The sequence below is a fragment of the Macaca nemestrina genome, chromosome 6 (genome assembly GCF_043159975.1).
Source record: "Macaca nemestrina isolate mMacNem1 chromosome 6, mMacNem.hap1, whole genome shotgun sequence".
NCBI lineage: Eukaryota > Metazoa > Chordata > Mammalia > Primates > Cercopithecidae > Macaca > Macaca nemestrina.
In genome coordinates, this window is record NC_092130.1 from 60,182,064 (window position 1) to 60,205,651 (window position 23,588).

At 36.3% G+C, this 23,588-nt stretch overlaps 1 long non-coding RNA gene across 1 annotated transcript in view; it reads right to left on the minus strand.

Moving 5' to 3' along the window:
- The window catches only part of LOC139363787 (uncharacterized), a 270,619-nt gene extending 266,285 nt beyond the window's left edge, over nucleotides 1-4,334 (minus strand). The window contains exon 1 of the long non-coding RNA XR_011624748.1: nucleotides 4,235-4,334. This is a non-coding gene — a long non-coding RNA (uncharacterized lncRNA). The remainder of the gene's footprint in view (nucleotides 1-4,234) is intronic.
- Between the last annotated feature and the right edge of the window lie 19,254 nt (nucleotides 4,335-23,588).

Consider the following 23,588-nt stretch of genomic DNA (forward strand, 5'->3'; position numbering starts at 1 on the left):
AATGATGCTGGAAAAACTGGATATCCATAGGCAGAACAACGAAACTCGATGCTAATTTCTCTCCATATATAAACATCAACTCAAAATAGATAAAACTTTAATGTTAGACCCAAGTCTATGAAACTACTAGAAAAAATTTAAAAATGCTTCAGGACATTAGTCTGGGACAAGGACTTCCTGGAAATGACCTTAAAAGCAGAGACAACGAAAGCAAAAATAGACAAATGGGATTATATCAAACTAAAAATTTCTGTAAAGCAAAGGAAACAACAGAGTGAAGAGGCAACCTGTATAATAAGAAAAATATTTAGAAATTCTTCATTTGGGATTAATAACCAGAATATACAAGGAATTCAAAACAACTCAACATCAGAATAAAACCCAAATAATTCAATTTTAAAATGGACAAATTAACTGAATACACATTTTTCAAAAGAAGACATACAAATGGTCAACAGGTATGTGAATAAAAATCCTCGGCATCACTAATAATCAGGAATGCAAATCAAAACTACAATGAGATATCATCTCATGCCAGTTAGAATGACTAATAAAAAGACAGAAAATAACAAATACTATTGACAATGGAGAGAAGGGGCACTCTTGAAGAGTATTGGTGGAAATGTAAATTAGCTCAGCTATTATAGAAAACAGTATGAAAGTTCCTTTAAAAAAACTAAAAATTTAACTACTATATGACCCAGCAATCCCAATACTGAGAATAAATCCAAAATAAAGAAAATCAGTATGTCAAAGAAATATCTGTACTTCCACGTTTATTGAAGCACTATTCACAATAGTTAAGATGTGGAATCAACCTAAGTATACATCAACAGATGAATAAAGAAAAAGTGAAATATATAAACAATATAATACAATTTAGTGATTAAAAAAGAAAAAAAAAAAACTTGTCATTCTCAGCAACATGGATGAGCTTGGAGGACACCACATTAAGTGAAATAAACCAGGCATTGAAACATAAATCCTATGTGTTCTCACTTACTTGTGGAAGTTAAAATAGTTGATTTCATAGAAGTAGAGGCTAAAACAGTAATTAGTAGATGCTGGGAAGGGTAGGGGTTTGGGCTATAAGATTTATGAGATTCCTAAGCAAAGCAGTGGCTATGGAGGGACAGAGAGAAAAGAGAAGGAGCAGTGGCTATAGAAGGAAAGAGACGAAAGGGAGAGAGAGAGAGAGATTACAGAATGATAAAAATGGAAAACTGAGAATTTGAGCAGTTTAAAGTTGCAGACCAGTCATAAGATAGAATGTTAGTTTTTTCAATTAAAAATACAATTTAGGATAAATTATAGGTAAGAAGGGAGAAAGTTGTACACAAATTTCCCTGAGCAGTTATGAAGCACAGATATATGTGACAAGGGAGAATCGCACTTTCAGAATATGACACTGCGATTCTAAGAAAATTCTTAGAAAATCTCAGATTGGCTGTCATCCCAATATATACGGAATTTTTGAGATTTATATCAATTCCACAGATATTTATGGTGTGTCTACTAAATAAAAGGCAGAGAATTGTGCTGAGTGAAATATCAGGTTTATACCTAGGAAGCTTACACATTAGCAAAAGAAATGAGAGGTTCAGTATACAAAAAGTGATGAACGAATTAAGTGCCAGAGGGAAGATAGATTCCTTTTAATTCAGTATGACTTAAGTTTAACTTTTTTAAAAAGGTATCGACTAAACTACAAAAGATTCTGCAGTACCACAGACTGCAGTCTCAAGGATTGTTATAAGAATCTCGTGTCTATCACAGTTCTACCTTCCTCTTTTTAGGCTTCCCTTATGGATAGAATGTTTGTTTGTGATAGCTCCCAGTTTATGTCTTCTTTGATTAAATTCCAACAGAAAACAAGACAAAACAAAAATCTCTTCCCCAAAAGTTCTAACTAGCATTCTGGACCTGATTCTTACTTGTCTCAGCTAAGTTATATGTTTATGTATGAAGCAATCATTATGGCTGGATGAAGGGCTGGGGAGCATGGAGTGTGTAGACTGGCTTAAATATATGTCATCTATATGTGCACTGAGGACAGTGGAGGAATAGTTTCAAAGCAATATCAAGTTACTGTTATGAGAAGAAGGGAAAATAAATGCTAAACAGGGAGACAGAATGTATATATAGAATGTATTTGCAACCAATCACCAAAAAAAAGCCAATTAATAGTGGCTTATGCCATAAAGTATTTATTGTTTTCTTAAGAAGTCCAGAACTAAGCATTTCCAAGTCTTAAGCTTTTAGTCTTCTTCTACTCAACCACCCTCAGTATGTTGACATTTTTCCTACGGCTTTATATTCTCATACATTCATACAGTAAATTGCTCCTTAACTCGGTCATGTGTCACAAGAGAGACTAGGTTGCCATTATCACGGGAGACCAATCATGATTTAAGACTCTGCATTGGGTGTTTTGTAGTTCTAACTCAATTATGATATTAGCAAAGAAAAAGAGGTAATGGCTACCAGATAGACAGCCAATAAAACCTGCCAGATGTTCAGAAAGACAAAATTAACCTGGAATTTGTGTGTGGAAGGGATGAAGGGGATGAGTTATAAGGGGCAGTGCTGGAGAACATATGGAGGAAGGGCATCAACCAGAGCATTGCTGGTGAGGAACTGTCTAATACTTGTGTAAGTTTAACCTTGGAGGACATAAACCACCATTCAATGTGAAGTTATTTTTAAACATTAGAAAGAAATGGAGATCCTACTTGGCTTTCACTATGCACCACCAGATTGTTTAATTGCTTTAATTTCCTCATATCCACATGAGATTACTTAAAATGGTCTAATGTGCCTCTCATTTAATTTCTATTGAATACTTTTAAACCTCCTTCTTATACTCCTAACAAACCCCTTTGGCTTCTCTCTCTGGCAAAGGCAGTGTGCAAAAGCAGTTTTAATGCCATCTTTTACACATTAAAATTTTTTCACTTCCACCAACTTAATTCAATGTTCAGCATTTGGCCTTTTGTTCTTCACTTATTTTTTTCTGCTTGAGTTTTCAATTCTTCCTTAAAAAGAAATTAATACCAATTGAGCAATATGACAATTTAAAGCAGAAAATGACTTAACAAGGGCAAAAACACCATCATGAACAATATTACTACTTAGGGGTGTTTTTATTTTCTGAGAACAGGAAAATAAGCTCTGAAAAATTTTAGAATATTAATTTAAATTTGAATTATCTCACAAAGATTGACTAACATAATCATTTCCTTTACTATGTGATTTTATATATAATCAATATATATTTATATGACTTTATTATATTTATTTAATGTTTTCCTTCTAGGAATTAAAATAATACTATGTACGAAGTTTCTACATTGGTAAATTTTTCTGCCAAAAAATTCAAAAAGAAAAATGCAGAGTAAGATGTGCTTTAATGAGCCACTTCTAGCTATAAGTTAGATTGAAATATTTGTCTTTTTTAAAGAAATAAGAATGCACAATAGAGGGTTTTATATGTTGTTATCAACAAATTGAGAAACCAAAGCTTTAATCAAGTTAGTGTTTCCCAACTCCAGTAAAAAATATACAAACATGTACATAATATACAAATTAAAACAGTTTGAGGCAAAAAAGTAATAACCTATTACTAAATATAGAGCACAGAAGTTAAATATCAAACATTTACTGAAGGTTAAAGGACATATTTTGTCTATTTTTTCCTAGGTTGACAAAATACTCAATCTGCTAGCTCATATTATGAAAACAGTTGAAAGAAAATTCATCAGAAAAACTGAATACTTACCAAGCCAAACTAATTATGTACACAAATATATTGATTCTTCTGGCATACTGTATCTAAGCAACTAAGCATTATTGAAGTTGTTTATGTTGTGCATGTTCAAACAAAGTTATTTACTGGCCTAACTCATTTCCCATCAGAATTCACAAACCATTTCATTGCAGCAATTACAAAGTAAGGTAGAAGCGCAATTAAAGGCATTAGCCATGTAATCCTCCAAGATCACAGGAAAAGATGAAGAACTCTTACTACTGGACTTAAATGTCAAAAGGAAAGCTAAATCCTCTTGTCTTTACTACAAGAAATAAAAGAACAAAAAAGTGCGTTGTATTAATATACAACATTGTTTTTCTTAGTTTAAAACAATCAAATACTATTTTGGAAAAGTAAATACAACAAAAAATAAAGAGAAGGGCAAGCTTAATCAAACCAACATATTGTTGACAAAAAGTTACTTACTATTGGTGTCTTAGACACAGTTCATTAGTTAAAAATCTGGAAGGTGGGAGTGGGTAGGTTGGTTTTTTTCTCTACCCGTTTTGTTTATCGTAAAGTGACTTGTACCCCGACGGCTGGTTTCACTTTCTCTCTCTGCAAGTCATGCTTACACTCAAGAAAAGAAGCATCAGCCTCAAATTTATAGTCAAAATACTGAAGTAAGAAATAGAAAATAAGTTAAATTACTTCAAAATGACTCAGGTTTAACACAGAAAATGCACAAAAGAGTATACTTCTACTTACATTGTTTACTCATTCAATAGATATTTATAGTGCAACAAATAAAATCCTAGAAGCTTAGGGAACTATATTAATGATTAGCCCTGATAACTGCTCTCGAGGAGTTTATAATCTTATCCTCGGTTATATACAGGTCCCTTTCACACATTTTCAAGGTTTGTACAATTTGAAGTCCTTGAAGCACTATCCAAGAAACTTCCTTTTTTATGATAAAACAAATGTTTTCTGGTCATAAAAATAACATTTTTAAAAAAATTATCTGTATCCCCTTCTTGGGTGACAAGAGACAAAGGAATCAGTTATTTTTTCCTCTTGTATTTCCCTGAATCGCCTAGAATCATACTCTTGGCTCCCATTGTATTTTTGTGATAGTTCTTTTTAAACATCTACCTCAACTCCTCTACTCCAGATTCACTTCTTAAATGCTGTCTGAATGGCTCAAGATTAATTTTCTATACTTTTTCTTTGAACAAATTCTTAGAAATCAAAATGTCAATGATCCTGAACAAAATTACTCTCCAAACATTGGCTTGTGCCAGAAATCATGACAATTGCTTTCTAGAAAACTTAGCTTCTGTTACTTTCAAAATAGTCTGATATTTATGTGAGGACCTGCAGGTCTCCATTTAAAAGAAGTTAACATGTTAGTTTGAGTGAGAAATTGGGACACCTCAGGTATATGAATAACAGATGAGTGATCCTTTTCACATAGAAAATAATCAACATTTTACTAAATTGATAATCACAGAAAATAAGCAACAACAAGGTTCTTATAGAAACTGAGTGAGGTTTCACTGATAAATTTTTTTAATTGTTAAAGATTTATTTTGAGTTGGTTTTGGAAACTTTTAAAATCATAAAATACGCAAGTCCTATACTAGTCTAGCTGCTTAATTTCCTAGGATTATTTATGACTCACTTTTGTTCAATAAGCAAAATTACCTTCCCTGCTAAATTTGAATTACTAGACACTTCCAAAATATTTCTGAAATCAACAACTGTTTTCTAATTTGCTACTTGGCCTATCTTCAAAAATGTATTTAACACTTGTAGCTATGTCTCAGAGATCTGATCAAACATGTTTTAGTTATTTGTTTTCCCACTATAGCAGTGTCTGATTAAGAGCAGACAGCATTTCTGCAAATAAGCTTCACAAGTGTGAAGGATATAAATTATATCCTTATACACATAAGTGCCTGAACCCAAGGGACATGAAATGGTTAAACACTAAAGCCCTCAGCAGCTGCAGCCAACAGTTGATATATGATATGGTAGAAGAAATAACCTTAGAGACATTTCTTTGATTAAAGGGCTGAGAGATATCGAAGTGGTTCTCTTTCTGCCAAAAGCCAGAGTGGTCTTATACTGGTGGTCAAATGCAGATGATCATCAGAATCACCTGGCCAGCATGTTAAATACAGAGATTCTTGGGCTCCCTGCCCAGTCATTTGGTTCAAAGCCTTAGGACCAGAAATCTGTATTTTTTTATGAAGTGTCCCAGTTAGGAAAGTTTCTCCAATTCCCTACTGAGGCAGGATTAGAATAAATGATAGAACCATATAATTGTATTATATATATATTTACTTTCATATATTACTGTTTAGTGATCCTGAATATAGTTTATTTATTTGTCTACAAGTAACCTTTTAAAGAACCCTTTTGGTTATTTTTATAATATCCATCTAATGAAACAATTCAGCTATTCTTATACTGATATATGTGAACTCAGAGGACTCAATCAATCAATATTCTGTCTGACCCAAGAGTTAGTGTATCACGCAATCAGTAGCCCTTCCAGAAGAGGGTGGAAACAAGGCCTATTTGTATTTTTATGTTTGTATTTGAAATGTGATGAAGCAAGAATCTAAGTTGTGACAATATTGAAACCACTGATCTAAACCATTTCTCTTTGCCTCTACCCCTTCACCACTCCTTCGAAGAAAAGGAACTACATTCCCAGGCAACTCAAAAAATCTATTTTGCAGTGAACAAAGAGCCAGCACTTCCTTAGCTTCCAAAATCATATGGATAAGTGCCACAGGATCTGGGAACACGAAGAGCCGAAGTCATATACGTGTGGGAGGCAAGACTGCTGATCTTAGAGGCTGTGTAGAGTGGCAGTCAAAAGCCCATGCTCTGGAGCCTAAGAATGCAGGTTCAGTTCTGGCAGTGCCACATATTCACTTGTGACTTTGGGCTATTTATTTAATCTCTCTTTGCTTCAGTTTCCTCATCTGGAAGATGTGGGTTAGTTTTATTACCTACTTCATTAGGTTATTGTGAGTATTTAGTGATGTCTACCTTAGTATTCAAAGAATATGTTGGAAATGTGTACTCCCAGACCCTGCCCCAGGATCTGAATGTTTAACAAAATTTTCACAACTTGTATGTATGTGACAATTTGAGAAGCACTAATTTAAGACAGGTGAAGGGTGCAGACTGGTCAATATTTCATACATTTGTTGCTATTACTTAGTTTAAACCTGAACATCAAACAATTACAAAGTCTAAAAGCTCTGCAAATAGATATATAGATGACAGAAGCAGTGTCTAGCTGAATCTGTAGGGAACAAATGAGGTAAGTTGGAGACCAGCTTAGACCAGAAAAGAATATGCTTGACTTATACAAAAAACTGGGACCTGAAGAAGAAAATGTGGGAAGAACCACCACAGGAATGTGTCTGGCAAGTTTATGTCCAGTTGTCTTTCTGGTGAGAGAGACAGAAAGTTAATAAATAGGCCAGGCATGGTGACTCCCGCCTGTAATCCCAGCACTTTGGGAGGCCGAAGCGGGTGGATCACCTGGGGTCAGGAGTTCGAGACCAGCCTGGCCAACATGGAGAGACTCCCTCTCTATTAAAACTACAAAAATTAGCCGGGTGTGGTGACGGGCGCCTATAATCCCAGCTACTCAGGAGGCTGAGGCAGGAGAATCGCTTGAACCCAGGAGGCAGAGGTTGCGGTGAGACGAGATGACGCCACTGCACTCCATCCATCCCTGCGCGATGGGAGCAAGACTCCATCTAAAAACAAAAACAAAAACAAAAACAAACAAACAAAAAAAAAACAAAAAACAAAAAAAAGAAAGAAAGGAAGGAAGGAAGGAAGGAAGGAAGGAAGGAAGGAAGAAAAGAAAAGAAAAAGAAAAGTCAATAAACGATGGCACGGTATGTATTATGAATTTTCAAAATTTCATATTTCCTGATTCCTCAACATCCCCACAAACAGGGATTGAGCACCCCACCCAGGCGACCTAGTGTATCAGCCTGGTAAGGCTGGTCTCTATCACAAGTTCCCCTTTTGCCTTCCCCTGACTATGGTCCTAGTGGCAACCAAATGCACCACTGAAATCCCTTCATACATTCTGCTTGTGTACTCTACCCTGACGCCCAAAACAGGCACTTCCACATAGGTCCTCGCTGTTTTGCTCCATCCCCCACCTGCTTGGGTCGGCATGCTCCCTTGGTGGCCCTCCCTCTCTAGGACCTCTGAGGATAATAAATCCTTTGATTTCACATATCTCTCCAAGGGTAATTTCCACAGCCAGAATGGAGTAATCCTTAAAGATTCCACAAGGGAGAGACTTACTCTCCCATGTATAACTCACTGTAGTAAGGATTTAATAACGAATGCACACAAAACAGAGGTAAGGCAGGAGATGAGTGGTGAACTCTGCCAAAGTCAGAAAATACTTCTCCAAAGAGTTCACATCTGAAGTTGGTACTGAAAAAGCCAGGAGACAAGGTAGAAGGCATTCTAAACTTCAAGAATCATGGGTGCAAAGGTGTGATGCCTTGGGGGAAATACAAGTCATTCTTGATCACTGAATTTCATAGATCCCTGCACTATGTGTATAGAGGACTGTGGTGCTCTGTCTGCAGAAGGCAAAACCAGAAGAGGCTGTAAAAATGCTGCTAGTCTCTGGGTCCACCTCTCTGAGACCCAGATTTTATTGTTTGGGGTGAGCCCAGGTATCTGCATTTATCTAGCCCTTCATGACTATGATATATGTGTCAAGACATGAGACTGGTGGGTGACTGGATTATGGAACGTTTTATATTCCTTTCTGAAAATCAACAATTGTGTCCTGGAGGGAAAGAGCTGATGCTCAGGAGTTTTAACTAGTGGAGGGAAGTAATCAACACTGTAGTTTAAGAAGTTAACTCTGGAGAAAATGGGGTGAATGAATGTTATAAATTTAATTATTAAGGGACTTTGTGTCTCAGTGTCCTCATCTCTGGAAAGGGACAGATAATGAGACAGTTGTAAGGATTGTAAAGCACTTAGAACATTGCTTAACATGTAGTCTGCATGTAATAACAATGAACATCTATCATCAGCACCATTATTGTTATTTTGCTACATCAGACTTCACATAGCAGGGCTCCAGAAATAATAATGGATCCAAAGAACCTATATCAGGAGATATAATAACAGGTATATTTTAAAGTGTGTTAAAAATCTGTACCTCATACTCACTTAAAATCTCTTAGTACCTTTTAAGAAAGTAGACATATTTACTTGTGCAGGTCTTCCTTTGCATTGTGAGACATATAATGGTATAATCGTTTAATAATGCACCATCTAATAAGAAAGATAAATGTTTAGCTACTTTAAAGCAGTAATACTTGAAAAATCTCTTGGGGGCAAACATATCCTTACTCAAACCAAAATCATGGAAACTGTGCATAGACTCCTGACTTAGAAAGATAAACAGAGAAAAGTTTGAAACACTTCAGTAGAATTACCACAGCACACAGAATTTAATCCCTCTCCTTTAAAAATAGTCTAAAACCAGAATAGGTTAGACAAGCCCTGGCTCATTACAATAACAGATGCATAATCCAGGAATTCACAATCTGGTTGTAGACTCATTTTTTTTCAGCATCCTGTGCTTAACACAATACTGCTGAAACACATTGAGCCTTGACAGGTTTTAAATGCCTCTGTAATGGGCATGCCTATTCTTTAGTTAGCAGCACTATGAATCATATTGACCATTATTGATTGGCATATTATCAAAAATATATTAAAAGTATTTTCCAGTGATTACATATCTCAAAGTAAGACATTAATAGATTGGCATAGTTTTCTCTTGATAGCTCTTCATCTGGATAAAGTACATAACAAGATATGAACATCTATAACTGTGAAAATATAAACATATAAATTGAAGCTTATCTTTATTGATTTAACTCAAGCCCTTTCAAGGACATAATTCATCTTGGATTTACCACATATTCTGAAGTTTGAGAAAAAGCTGTGTGCATTTATATCTTGTATAGCTGACATTCCAGTAACTAGAAACTTAGAGAATATAAAACGATGTTTTGTGGCTACCTACGCTGGTTGAATATTCAATGGTTTTTAAATTTTATTCAATGTAGATAATATACGTGGAAGTTTTTCCATATTCCTTTTAAACTATAGAGGTTTAAAACAGTAACTGAATGTATTTAACAGTTATGACCTATTCTACTCTGCAGTATTCCCATGCTCCCTTCTCTCTCCCTCCATATGGCCTTCCATATGCTGTTATTCTGCTCTCCCCTCTCTTCTTAAAGCAGCCTCACACTATCTTTCAGCCTCAGGTGAACATTTTCTGACCTCCAGAACTAGGTCAAATCATCAGTCCTATACTTTCCTCACATAAAGTGCTTCTCCTTCCTGGTATTTGTCACACTCGTAGTTGTACTCTGTGTGTGTGTGTGTGTGTGAATGAGAGAGAGAGAGAGACAGAGACAGAGACAGAGAAAATGTAAAGGAGAGAGAGAGAGAGAGAGAGAGAGAGAGAATGTCCTTCTCCTGCCTCCATGAAGGTAGAAATTGGAATTATCAGTGCCAGGGTCAGTGATTATGACATATGAGACACTAAAATACTGTTGAACAAATAATACACTTTTTAAAAATTAAAATTGCCAAGTCTTTTTACAGTGAGATACTAAATGGAAAGAAGAACTCTGACATCAAATATCAACTTAATTGTTTTAATAGTCTTAGCAACTTGAACCCTAACCACTTAACGCCACTCCATACCACCTGCCTCTTCTCTCTCCTTTCCTATGTACCCTCTTCATCGTTTTTATCTAACATTCATGTGAGTATATTCTATGTTTCAGGCTTTAGGCAAATGTTTTCGATTCACTGTTTAATACTGACTATAGCCCTCTAAGTACAGTCCTGCCACTATTATTATTATTATTATTTTTGGGATGGAGTCTCACTTTGTCGCCAGGCTGGAGTGCAATGGCACTACCAGGTTCAAGCAATTCTCCTGCCTCAGCCTCCCGAGTAGCTGGGACTACAGGCGCCCGCCACCGCGCCCAACTAATTTTTGTATTTTTAGTAGAGACGGGGTTTCACTATGTTGGCCAGGATGGTCTTGATCTTTTGACCTCGTGATCCGCCTGCCTCGGCCGCCCAAAGTGTTGGGATTACAGGTATGAGCCACCATGACTGGCCCCCACCACATTTTACAGGTGAGAAAATTAGACTCCCAGAGACTAAATAACTTGCCCTATAGGAAGATTTGTTTTTTTGAACCTATCGTCTCTTGTTCCAAACCTGTTCTTTCATACTTTGCACTGTAATGTTAAGTTAGGAGGTTACAAACTGGTTTTTTTTTTTAGCTTTCTGTAGGTTCTGTGAGAACCAATCCAACAAATTAGTTATTATAAACAAAACCATGGGAATAACACACAATCATATGTGTTATGACAGGGTGCTATCTGTACTTTTATCAACAACATTTTGAAGTCTCAAAACACAGATGCAGACACATCACTCTATGTGCATTGACTGCTCTTGAAAAATGTCTATACAAATGCCCTATTAAGTACCTAATTTAAATATGTTTTTACAGAGAATTCAAATTAACAACACTTATTCAGTATATGATTCAGATTGATTATGCCCAAGCCATTTGGAGCTTTTGATAGTGTTTCTATTTCAGGAAGCAGAATTTGGCATCAGTGTAGTCATTTGAAAAATGAGTTCCTAATATAGAAGATAAAAATATTCTGCCATAAATATCTATAGATATAATAAAACTTAATATTCTAGAATGTGGATGTTGTATTTAGGCAACTCAAATTTATTTCTCTCAAAATAAATAATGTAATACTAAAACATAAAAATTTGAATATCTCTAGAACTGTTTATCATTTAAGACTTTCATGAAGCAATTTTGGAAAGAAGGAATTTAACATTTAGAGACTAACATTATTGCAAAGAAGGTGCTATAGAGGTAATTTAATCCTATTCCCTTGGTATGTATGTGAAGGATGGTCTTGGAAATGAAATTATTATGTCCTTTGATTAAAAAACTAGATCGGGCTTTATATTTATGACCACACAAGTGATTTAGATGTATAGGTGTCTTCTCCAACCTACCACATGTTTTGTTTGATACTTCAAATTAGATTCTGGTTTACCCCTCCTTGAACGGTAACAATAGTTAATGTGTTCCTTAAATATTTCTGTGTGTATGGAAACAAGCATACACTTTCTCCTGGACACTTGGCTTGCAAAAAGACCAAATCTTTATTTCACACTAGGACTTCCTGCTTGCCTTTGAATTTTTCAAAAGATAACACAACAATGGAAATTTGTGGGTGATTTCACAGATAACATCCCATTTTCATTTCATTACTGTGCTATATGACACATTGCACAAAGGGAGCTAGCTATCATTTCAAACATTTCTTATCTTTGGAAACAGAAGAAGAAATAACTTCATAACTCATAGGGGCCTTATTAATGTATCTTTTTAGTTTTACACTTTTTTTTTTTTTTTTTAGACGGAGTCTCGCTCTGCCGCCCAGGCTGGAGTGCAGTGGCGCGATCTGGGCTCACTGCCAGCTCCGCCTCCCGGGTTCACGCCATTCTCCTGCCTCAGCCTCCCGAGTAGCTGGGACTACAGGCGCCCGCCACCTCGCCCAGCTAGCTTTTTGTATTTTTTTTTTAGTAGAGACCGGGTTTCACCGTATTAGCCAGGATGGTCTCGATCTCCTGACCTCGTGATTCGCCCGCCTCGGCCTCCCAAAGTGCTGGGATTACAGACTTGAGCCACCACGCCCGGCCTAGTTTTACATTTTGTAAAAGTAAATTCAGTTTGGCTTTTAACTTGTTTGAAGATCTCAAATGTAGTCATTGTTGATTTCTAAGTATTGACATCTCTGCATCTTGATATTACAACTGTACTTTTGACTTCAGCCAGCTTATAGGAGGGAAATGGCAATTGGTATTCAGTAGTATTCTCTTTCTAAAGTTCTTCAAATGAAGCAGCAGCAAGAAGGATCTTGTCTCTAGAATACTAAACAATAAACTGGCACAGCCAAATCCCTGTTATCACACACATGCATACTTACACACATATCATCACACACAATCACGCAGTCACACAGGAAGCAGTTGTTAACTTAGTCAAGTGTCTGCAGGTTACAGACTCTTTGTTGTCTTTCAGAAGTCACCAGTCTTGGATAAGAATGATCATATTTTCACTGCCTTCAATCTGGAAACAATGCAGAAGAACAAGATATGGATAACATTGATGTGCATTATTAAAGTCACAAAATGTGTTTTTCGTCAATAATTAGCATTTTGGGCCACAAAATAAATGTTTTGTTCTTTTTGTAGATCACTTTAGTTTCAAAATTTGAATCAAATAAATGTTATCAAGTTCACTTCCAAGATGGCCCAGTTTGAACTGTGATACTTGAAATACTTATTTTAGTTGCGCTAAAACAATCTTGTATTTTAAGTTACTGGAGTTATATTGTTTCCTTGGACAGAGGCAGAAACACTGGGGTCCTGCTACATGACAGAAAATGACATTGTCCATTTGAAGCAGATTTACAGGCTTATTTGAATTGAAACAAACTTTTGACAATCAGTCAAATCAAACACAAGGTTTGTGTAGTTAAAAGGTTTGCATCCTGGCTAACACGGTGAAACCCCGTCTCTACTAAAAAATACAAAAAAAAAACTAGCCGGGCGAGGTGGCAGGCGCCTGTAGTCCCAGCTACTCGGGAGGCTGAGGCAGGAGAATGGTGTAAACTCGGGCGGCGGAGCTTGCAGTGAGCTGAGATCCGGCCACTGCACTCCAGCTTGGGCGACAGAGCGAGACTCCGTCTCAAAAAAAAAAAAAAAAAAAAAAAAAAAAAAAAAAAAAAAAAGGTTTGAAAGAACTCTTCTGTCTCTAGGACTTTACTATTTCTTTGTATATGCTAATTTTAGTCCTGGGAGAAATGAAACGCTAAGTATGGCAAGATGGTTTTTCACCATGTCAGGATTCCACTTCACCACTTCCTTTTTTGAGATACAGTCTCACTCTGTTGCCCAGGCTGGAGTGCAATGGCATGATGTCAGCTCACTGCAATCTCTGCCTCCTGGGTTCAAGCGATTCTGCTGCCTCAGCCTCCCGAGTAACTGGGATTACAGACGTGAATCCCCACATTCTGCTAATTTTTGTATTTTTAGTAGAGACGGAGTTTCACCATGTTGGCCAGGTTGGTCTTGAACTCCTGACCTCAGGTTATCCATCTGCCTCGGCCTCCAAAAGTGCTGGGATTACAGGCTTGAGCCACTGCGCCCAGCCACCTCCTTCCTTTTTTTGTCTCACATAAGCAGGCTTTTTCAGTGACCTGTAGGTGATGATCTGTAGGTGATGATTCCTCTTATCCCAAAACCAGAGTATTCAAGACAACAGAGAAAAATAAAATGTTTTCATGCCATTGACTGTAGATGCAATTAAAGTTATTTACCAAAGAAGTGACACAGTAGATTCTAAAATATGTTTGTATTTCTCTTTGATATAGATATACAATATTGTTGATAAACTCATCCTTCCCTTCTATATTGGTACCACCAAATTTCACTACTACAATTAGAACTTCAATGTATTCTGAAGGTTTAGTCATTGTTGCTTCAGTTATGAATCTTTTTAGAAAAAGTTAGCTTTGTTGTGAAAAGGACCTTCCCACACAAGGGCCAAAAAAAAATGTAAGTTCATTTCTGAATCAAATTTTTAGCTTAGTTAAATTTAGTTTGCTTGTATCTCATAGAAGACAGAAGAATAAAAATCATATTTTAAAATGGTGACCCATAATTTTTATAATATTGTAATAATCTTTGTAGATTGGTGGTTCTAACTCATCTTTCATGTTTTTCTTTATGTCCTCTTATAGGTTATCGAATAAAAAGAAATTATTTAATTCTAATTCTAATGTGGGACAACTGGGTCCATGATACTCTTTTGTAAAAAGTGATAGAGGAGGTTACCGTTCTATGTCCCATGGCTGAAGCCCATGCCCAGTACTCCTTGTACGAGTGAGCCTGCGGTGGCCATGGGAGCCGCTCAGCTTTCTGGGGCCAGGAGGAAAGAGCTCTCATTGGTGTCAGGCTCCCTAGGCAGTTATAAACCTGTCTTAGGGCCAAATTAGGTTTGCTTCTGAAAAGACAAAGACATGAACCTTTTTATTATACCGGAGGTTGTGCTCCTGCAAGAAATGATTCACCTACCCAAAACAAATATTTCAACATGTGTACACTTTATTGTTCCACACCCACAAGGGATGTGGGATGAGTAGAACACACATAAGGACCCCTGCCCCCACAAACACACATTCATGCATCTACACACACAGAACACATATCACTTTCAGCTTACAGGAATCAGCCGAGGAGGTAGAGAAGAATGAGGAATAAAGTCCAGACAATTGGGTGATTTTAAGATGCTGCTTTCCTACTTGCAGCTCAGGAGGAGGGCTTCGTGAGCAACAATTCTTCAGACAGTGGTCTGAACTTAGGACTTCTGAGGCTATACTCTCAGCTTTCCTAACCAACGTTGTCTTTTTCAAGATGCTTTTGTGACACGAGTCTAATTACTTAAGGACAGATACTCTACTTCAGGCCACAGAGGGTGACAATTGCTTTTGCATGTTTTAAATATGCTATCTAAGAAAAAGGTAGTTCAAATAAACATTTAAATCATCATTCCCTCTGGATGCATACTTTAAAACAAAATTTAAACATTGGTAATTGTTGCATTAATTAAAAACAAACAAACAAACTTCTTAATCAGTTAGAATCAGTTCCTCCAAATAGAGTTTTCACCACCTCTTCAAAAGATACTTGGGTTAATTATAGCTGATAATAGCTCTCAGACACTAAAATCTCTAGAAAACTAGACACTTTACAAAGGATTTTCTAGTGTAATCTAACGACATGCACCCAGAATTGGAAGTCAATAGCCTCCAAACATTGGGAAACTAAAGAAACAGTGTGAGTACAGAAAACTGTAAAAATGTCTTAGTTTACAGGATACAATTGGGACTAAATGCCAATAGCAAGAACCTTTACAGATACATTTTTCTGGGAATTCTAGCTCAGCTCTTGCCACTTATTCACCTTACGGCTTTAGGCAAGTCTCTCTTAATCTCTCTCAGCTTCAATTTCCTCAGCTGAAAAGTGATAATAATAAGACCTAACTCACAAAGTTATAATAATTAAGGCAAATTACACATTTTGAACGTTTTTATAAACTGTAAATCCCCATGGAATTGTAAATTGGTTTAGGGAAAAGAGGAAGAATTAAATGATCATGAAAGGCCCTATAACTTATCATAACGAAGCCAGAAATATTTCCATGGAATGCATAAATCCAACTTCTATATCAATATGGCACAGAATTTCTAGAATATGCTACATCAAAGAGAAAAAATTAATGGTTTATGATGTGGAGATATATAAGCTCTGTTATAAAAAAATACAATTTCATGTACATAGTATTATGAATTACTCATGGGACTCAAAGTTAAAATAGTATTTATAAGAAATTCAGCAGAGAAATATGGCTCTTTTATTTCTTGTCTTAAGCCCTCATAACAGCTGACAGTCAAAACACTTATTTGCAAATATAAAGATCTTGCATTCACAGATCTCAGTACATTGTTATTTCTATGTTGAAATAGATATTTGGCCTTCTATAACTTAAATTTTTTAAAAAAACATATAAACTAGAAGCCAATACACAGTGTGAACAGAAAACAAGTCATTTATCTCATATGTTTCTGGCTTTCTAAAATAAAACAACTGCTAGAAAATGAAAGCAGTATAATATCACTTTTTATTTTAGTATGGGTTCTCCACAGAAACAGAACCAATAAGATATGGATATAGTTTATGGCATAAATACACACACACACACACACACACACACGTGTATGTGTGAAGAGAGAGAGGAAGAAAAACAGATAGAGATTTACTATAAGTAATTGGCTCACATAATTATGGAGGCCAAGTCCAAGACTTGAAGTTGGCAAGCTGGGGAGCCAAGAGAGCCAATAGTATATTTCCAGTTCTAGTCCAAATGCCTGAAAACTGGGAGAGCTGATGTTTTAAGTTCCTGCCGAGATCTGAGTGAAAAAGAAGGAGAAGATCAATATTTAAACTTGAAGAATATTAGGCAGAGAGAGAGAATTCTTATTCAGCCCTTTATCCCATTAAGGCCTTCTGGGGATTGGATGAGTCTCACCCACACTGGTGAGGCATCTGTTTTACTCAGTCTACCAATTCAAATGTTAATTGCATCCAGAAACACCCTGAGAAACACACTGGGAAACAATGCTCAACCAAACATCTAGGTAGTCCATGGTCTAGTTGAGTTGACATACAAAATTAACCATCACACTCCTCAATTGAATAGAAATATTCAATTGAATTTTAATGAATAGCTTTCATTCATCAGAGTTCATATTCCAATATTAAACCTAAAAAATATTTAATATTGAAATATCATCTACTTAGAATAACTTTTTAAATTACAATGTTTACATAAGTCTACTTGACTGATTGAAAAATGTATTAGATTACACTTTTCTGTTTTCTGTGGTAAGCATTACGTGGTCAAAGATCTGATAGTTGTATACAGAGTGTATTATCAATATCACTTCTCAGCTATGCACAAACATCAGTCTTGCATTATCTCCTGACCTAGATAGCATCTGCTGCAGCCCTTTCACAGTGTACAGCAGATGGTCTTCAAGGGCCCATTTGGCATTTTCTTCTCAACTTTCTAATTGCAGGATTATTCCAGGACAGAGCTGATTCCTTCTCTGTACCTGTAGATGTTCTCTTGGGTATCACTAAGGCAGGTGCTTCACACAGCATGTCAAATCTGCTAATGCTTGTCCTTTACCTATAATGGCCTATAGGACTTTTGGGAGGCCAAGGCAGGAGGATCAGTTAAGGTAGGGAATTATGGGCAACATAGCAAGACCCCATTCTTTAAGAAAAGATACAAAAATTAGCAAGGCATGGTGGTATGTGCCCATGGTCTCAGTTACTCAGGAGGTTATATGGCTAATGTTTGTCCTTTTTGTCTAGTCGATAGTCATGGGACACCCAGATAATCCTGCCTTCCCAGCCTTGGCTCCATAGGAAAGCAGTGGAGAGAGGGAAGATGTTGCTATGTCATTCTGCTATTCTTTCTCTAGTGGCACAAGGATGGATTAGAAACTTTGGGCCTCAAAATAACCTGTGGTGATATGAGGAAATGGGAATCTAGTATCTGCATCTTACAGAGATCTCCAAACATAAAGTGAGAAAGGTGAAAATAACAACAAAACAGTCTTTCCATAAGTCCTCTTTTTTTAACCTTTTATCCAAAAAAAAAAAATCCACCATTTCTATTCTCATTTCTCATTTTTATCCCTCTGAATTAAATTACCAACTCATATAGACCTCCTTCTAGCCTTGATAAAATTTGGAGGGTCTGGAACTATAAATGAGACTTATTTAGATTTTGCCTTCTTTTCATGTATGAGCTGTCTCCATACTATTCTCCATCAAATGAAGACAAGAGGCCAATTCTGTTGATTCTATATACTTATTCACAAAACTAGTGGACAATTGATGATAAATGATAATCCATCTATTAGCCTACTAAGGAAAAATTGAAGTTAAGATAAAAAAGTATCCTGGGAATCTAAGTATTCCGGAAAACCTGCTCTTAATAAAGCATGTTTCCACCATTCCAATATTAATTTTGTTATTGAATAATTCAACTGCTATTCAAATTACTATAGAGGGCTCGGATGGATGCAGTCTGATGGCCAGTATTTGGGCCAGAGCTAGAACACTGATGTTTCACTATAGGCTATCAAAAGATGAAGTGTAAATGGATGGGCAAAAGCTTCAGTGTTAGTGAGTCAGGTCAACCATCGGTATTGATGAGGCTATGGGGAAAGAGACCAAGAGGTAAGGATTAACAGGTCCCAGTCAATTTCCTTCAGTCTGGCCTTCTGCAAAATTCTGTGGAAACCAGTCATTACCAAATGTTTGAGACAATCAATCCTAGTAAATGCTGAGGTGGCAGCACAGACCACAAGTTCTATTGAGCTGCAACCACAAGTCTCAAACTCTATTCCCTTAATCATGCAAGTGGAAAGACCCCAATCAATAAATACTGAGGTTGCAAAAAAGAGATGCAGAGACCAAGCTCTGGCACATTATACTGTTGTGACATGAGACTTGGACACAAGGTCTTGAATGTGACTGGAGAAGAGCTGATACTTTTTCAGTTATGTTGCTTAAAAACCCCAAGCTCAAAGGTCGAGATTCTTGTATCAGAATCCGATGGTCAGCCTTGCTCTATCCCTGCCCCATATTTTCATGAGCAACTGGGTACCTGCAGTCACAATAAATATTGTTCGAAGAGACATGGTCTTGCCATTTGTCCTTTTGTGTTCAACAGACATATTTTGTTTATTGTTGATAGAAGTATAAATTAGCACAAATAAAACAATTTTATGTAAGATAATTTGGCATTATTTATCAAAGCTGTAATACACATTTTGACCTAGAATTTCAACTTCCAGAAATTTACCTTATAGATATATTTGCAAATATATACAAATGATATTTACACAAAGTATTTATAGTAGCACTTTTTTATAGCAACAGACTATAATCTAAATGTTCATCAACAAGGGATGCGTTAAATAAATAATGTTACATCTGTACAACAGAATTTTCTACATCAGCATATAAAAAACAAGAAAGGTTATTTAATATTGATGTTAAATATAATAACATCCCAAGATACATCATTTAGGATATATATGGTGGGACATAGACTACTTACTTTTACTTGTTTGATGTTTAAATGATATGAATGTAGCAAATATATGGCAACTCATGTGATTAAGAGTAAATCTCTAAAATCAAAATATTCATTTTCTAAGTGGCACAAATTAGGCAATAAAAATCAATATCATTTGTGATTCTGGCACTTTTCAAGATGAGGTTAAAGTTATATCTTACATTATTCATGTAGGCTTCAATTAACCATATTGTTGAAGTACTCAGTTTATAAAAATGGAAAATGATCCAAGTAGGGTGAATCCATAGACTGATTCACAAAGATTTTTGATTACATCCCAGTGATATTCATAGTCAGCTTACTTATTAATCTTTTAAAATTTACTTTGTAGTTATAAAATGGAAACTGATGCTGAGAAATGTGACTTTTGTGGTGGCATGGCAAAGTAAATGGACTAGAACTCAACAGTCTCATGTTCAAATCACAGCTGTGATTTTTTGACCATCGTTTATTCCTTAGTTCCTAATAAGCTTTGAAATAAAAACTTGGCATTATCCCTAAAATTTCTTCTAGCTTAAATATTTTATGATTCTATTCTCTATTAACATAACATAGTGCAAACTCGACAAGATTTTTTTTAACTCATTAAACAACCATGACATAAACTTTGGAGTGAAGTAAACAGTCATACGGCAAAGAAGATGATATAGGCATAATATTGCTGATGAAGGTTTCAACTGACAATTTGATTATTAAGAGATCTGAGCAGTGGAGAACCCACTATGAAATAAAGCCTAGTATTTTTCCAAAGCTGATCAGAAGTCCAGAGTGAATATGACAACTTTACAGCCAGACACTAGTGTCTTAAGACATTTTAAAAACGAAGGCAATGCCCATGTTCATAGCAGCATTAGTTACAATAGCATAAGGTGGAAGGAACCAAGTGTCTATGGCTAGATGAATAAACAAAATATGTACATACATAGGAGGGAATATTATTCAGCCTTGAAAAGGAAGGCAATTCTGACACATGCTACCACACAGATGAACCTTAAGGATACAATGCTAAATGAAATAAGAAGCTCCACAGTGCTTACAAGGTAAATATCACTCAGGTAGCTATCTGGCTGCCTGAAATCTAATGATATTTGGGAACTCAAATTTTTCTGAAAAACGGAGTAAGAATAACATTTGCTTTGGCCTGAGCTTTTAAAGTCCTACTAGTATATTACAACCATATTCTACATAGTTTTCACTAAATATACTTTTTAAGACAATATTGAACAAATGAGAATACAAGAGAATCTCCTAAACCAAAAAATAACAACAAAACTAACAAAAAACTCACAAAGGAAAAGTGGACTCAAACTTGAATGATAAGCAAATAAGTGGTCTTAGGGGCAAATGCCAATATCAGGTAATCGGAACTGAAACTCCTGGGGTCTCTACAAAACCAGAGAGCTGAGTTTGAGTCTGCCCTATTAAGCCACAGTCATTGAAGGGGGCTTGTAGTGAAGTTTTATAATCTTATATTGCCTTGGCATCCATTCTGAAGACATATTTAACTATTTTGTACCAAAAGTAGGCCTCAGTCACCATTGACACAGTCCAGTTCTACAGCAAACCTAAATGGTTCCAGCCAGAAGAAAGAGATAAGAATTTAGAGGCATCTCCCTCACCCAGCTGACTGGGCTCCCTGCTTTCCCACTTCTTCCTTTAAACAAGCCACACAGGAATTTACCCATGAGCCTAAAGTGACCCGTATCTTCTTCCCTCAAGTATACTGCTGGTTGCCACCCATGCTCAATAAACTCTTTCAAAGACTAGGAAAATCAATCTATAAGAGAAAGAGAAGGTATCAATGAGTTTACAAAGCCCACATTTTCTCTACTGCAGAAGAGAAATTGTTGGACCTTACGATGGGCACATATTTTATTGTGTGAGATAATGCTAATTTTGTTTTCCAAAGTTCTTATGTGTATCTGCAACGTATCTAAAAGTATAAAGAGAGTTTCATATATGTTATGACATTGGGGACACTGTTATCAGACTTCTTAATTTTGCCAACCTAGTGCACATAAATGATTTATTGTGAACATCTTTGCTGTGTTTTCCCAGACACCAAGCTAGAGTCATGTGAAAGCTTTTTGCCATATAACCGACCACTGCCTTCCCAGCCATCGTCTCTTCTTTGAGCCTTTTTTCCCTTTCTTTATTACAACAACTCACTACCCTTCAACTTTAAACCATCTGCAAATAATATATGGGGAAGTTATCACTGTCAAGCCTAGATATGTGGTGTTATTGGTAACTATAAAATTTGTTTGCCATTACATAGAACTGCTAGCTCTCCAATATTATCCATTGAAACCAAACATCAGCAACCATATGATTAAATTGTACTGTCAGTTCTGCCATAATGCTTATTTAGAAAATGCAAATTTGTTCTAGCATGATTGATATATTAGGGAACAATTTGATCATAACAGATTTTGCATTTGCTTATGCACAAATCATCTGTGAGAAACACTAGATGAACACAGAATACTGCATTCAACTGAGCTGCATCAGGTAGCAATACACAAATACCCATCTTATCCCCAAACCTTCAAGTCGCTATTGTCCACCCATCCACTGTCCAGCAAATTTTAACATCAAATTTATCAAATAATTATTGTACTCTCACTTTCTATCAAGCACTGTACTAGTATACTAGTGAGATCAAGGGTCCTCTGTGGTCATGAGAATCACAATCTAATGCAAATACTCATAATAATGATTTTACAGTAACTATTATTAAATTATAATTCTATTAAGTGCTATGAAAGAAAGACGCATGATGCTACAAGGATGTGTACAAGGACTTCTAATGTTGGCTGGGGAGATGCAGAGTGATTCAAGGATAATTAGAGAAAGCTGACTCAGGGAAGTGCTCTTTAAGCTGAAATGGAAAAGGTGTATAAAAGCTAGCCCAACAAAGAGTAAAAATGATATAGAAGAAACAATATGTGCGAAGACTCTGAGGTAGAAAAAAATGAGGCCCTTCTGAGGAACAGAGGGAAGGGCAACCTGGTGTAAGTACAGAGAGTGTAATTATGGCATGGTGAGGCTAGAGAGGGTTGAATGGTGGCCCCTCCAAAAGATAGGTCCACTTAGAGCTTGTGAATGTGATCTTATTTGGAGTCTTTGCAGATATTCTGAAGTTAAGAATCTTGAGATAAGATTATCCTGGATTAACAAGATGGGCCTGAAAAATGACACATGTTGTAATAAGAAACACAAAGGCGAAGACAGACTCTACAGAAGAGAAGGTGATGTGAAGATGGAGGCAGAGACTGGAGTGCTGTAACCTTTAAGCCAAGGAATGCCAAAGTTTTCTTGCAGCCAACAGAATCGAAGACAGAAGTGTAAAATATATCATCCCTCAGAGTCCCCAGAAGGATCTAACCTTGTAGACACCTAGATATCAGAGTTTGGGCTTTCAGAACCATGAGAGAAGAAATTTCTGTTGTTTTGAGCCATTCAATTTGTGGTAATTTGTTAGTGCAAACTTCGGACATGAATGCAGAGGCCAAATCATAATAAGGCCTATTTAGTTAGAGCTATATGAGGTGACTATGGCAGGCGCTTTGAGAAGGGCCTCAGTAATCCCTGCTTCCAGGTATTTATACCCATGTGTCATCTCCTGCCTCTCCTGCCTTTGAGTGGGCATCGAGATCAGGTGTATATCTGGGAATTTTCGTGGTTTTTAATCTTATATTTATTATTTTATTGCCAGGGCTTATCACAGTGCCTAGCACATAATAAATGCCCACTAAGTATTTAGGGAATGACTAATCACCTTGATTTAGAGAATTGGAGAGTTGGAGTGTTATAGGGTTAGAGGAAAGCTAATCATTAAAATCAGTGTTTAAAGGAAATAATAGAAAAACTAAGTATACAAAAATGAATAATCAACTTGGTCCCCACTGT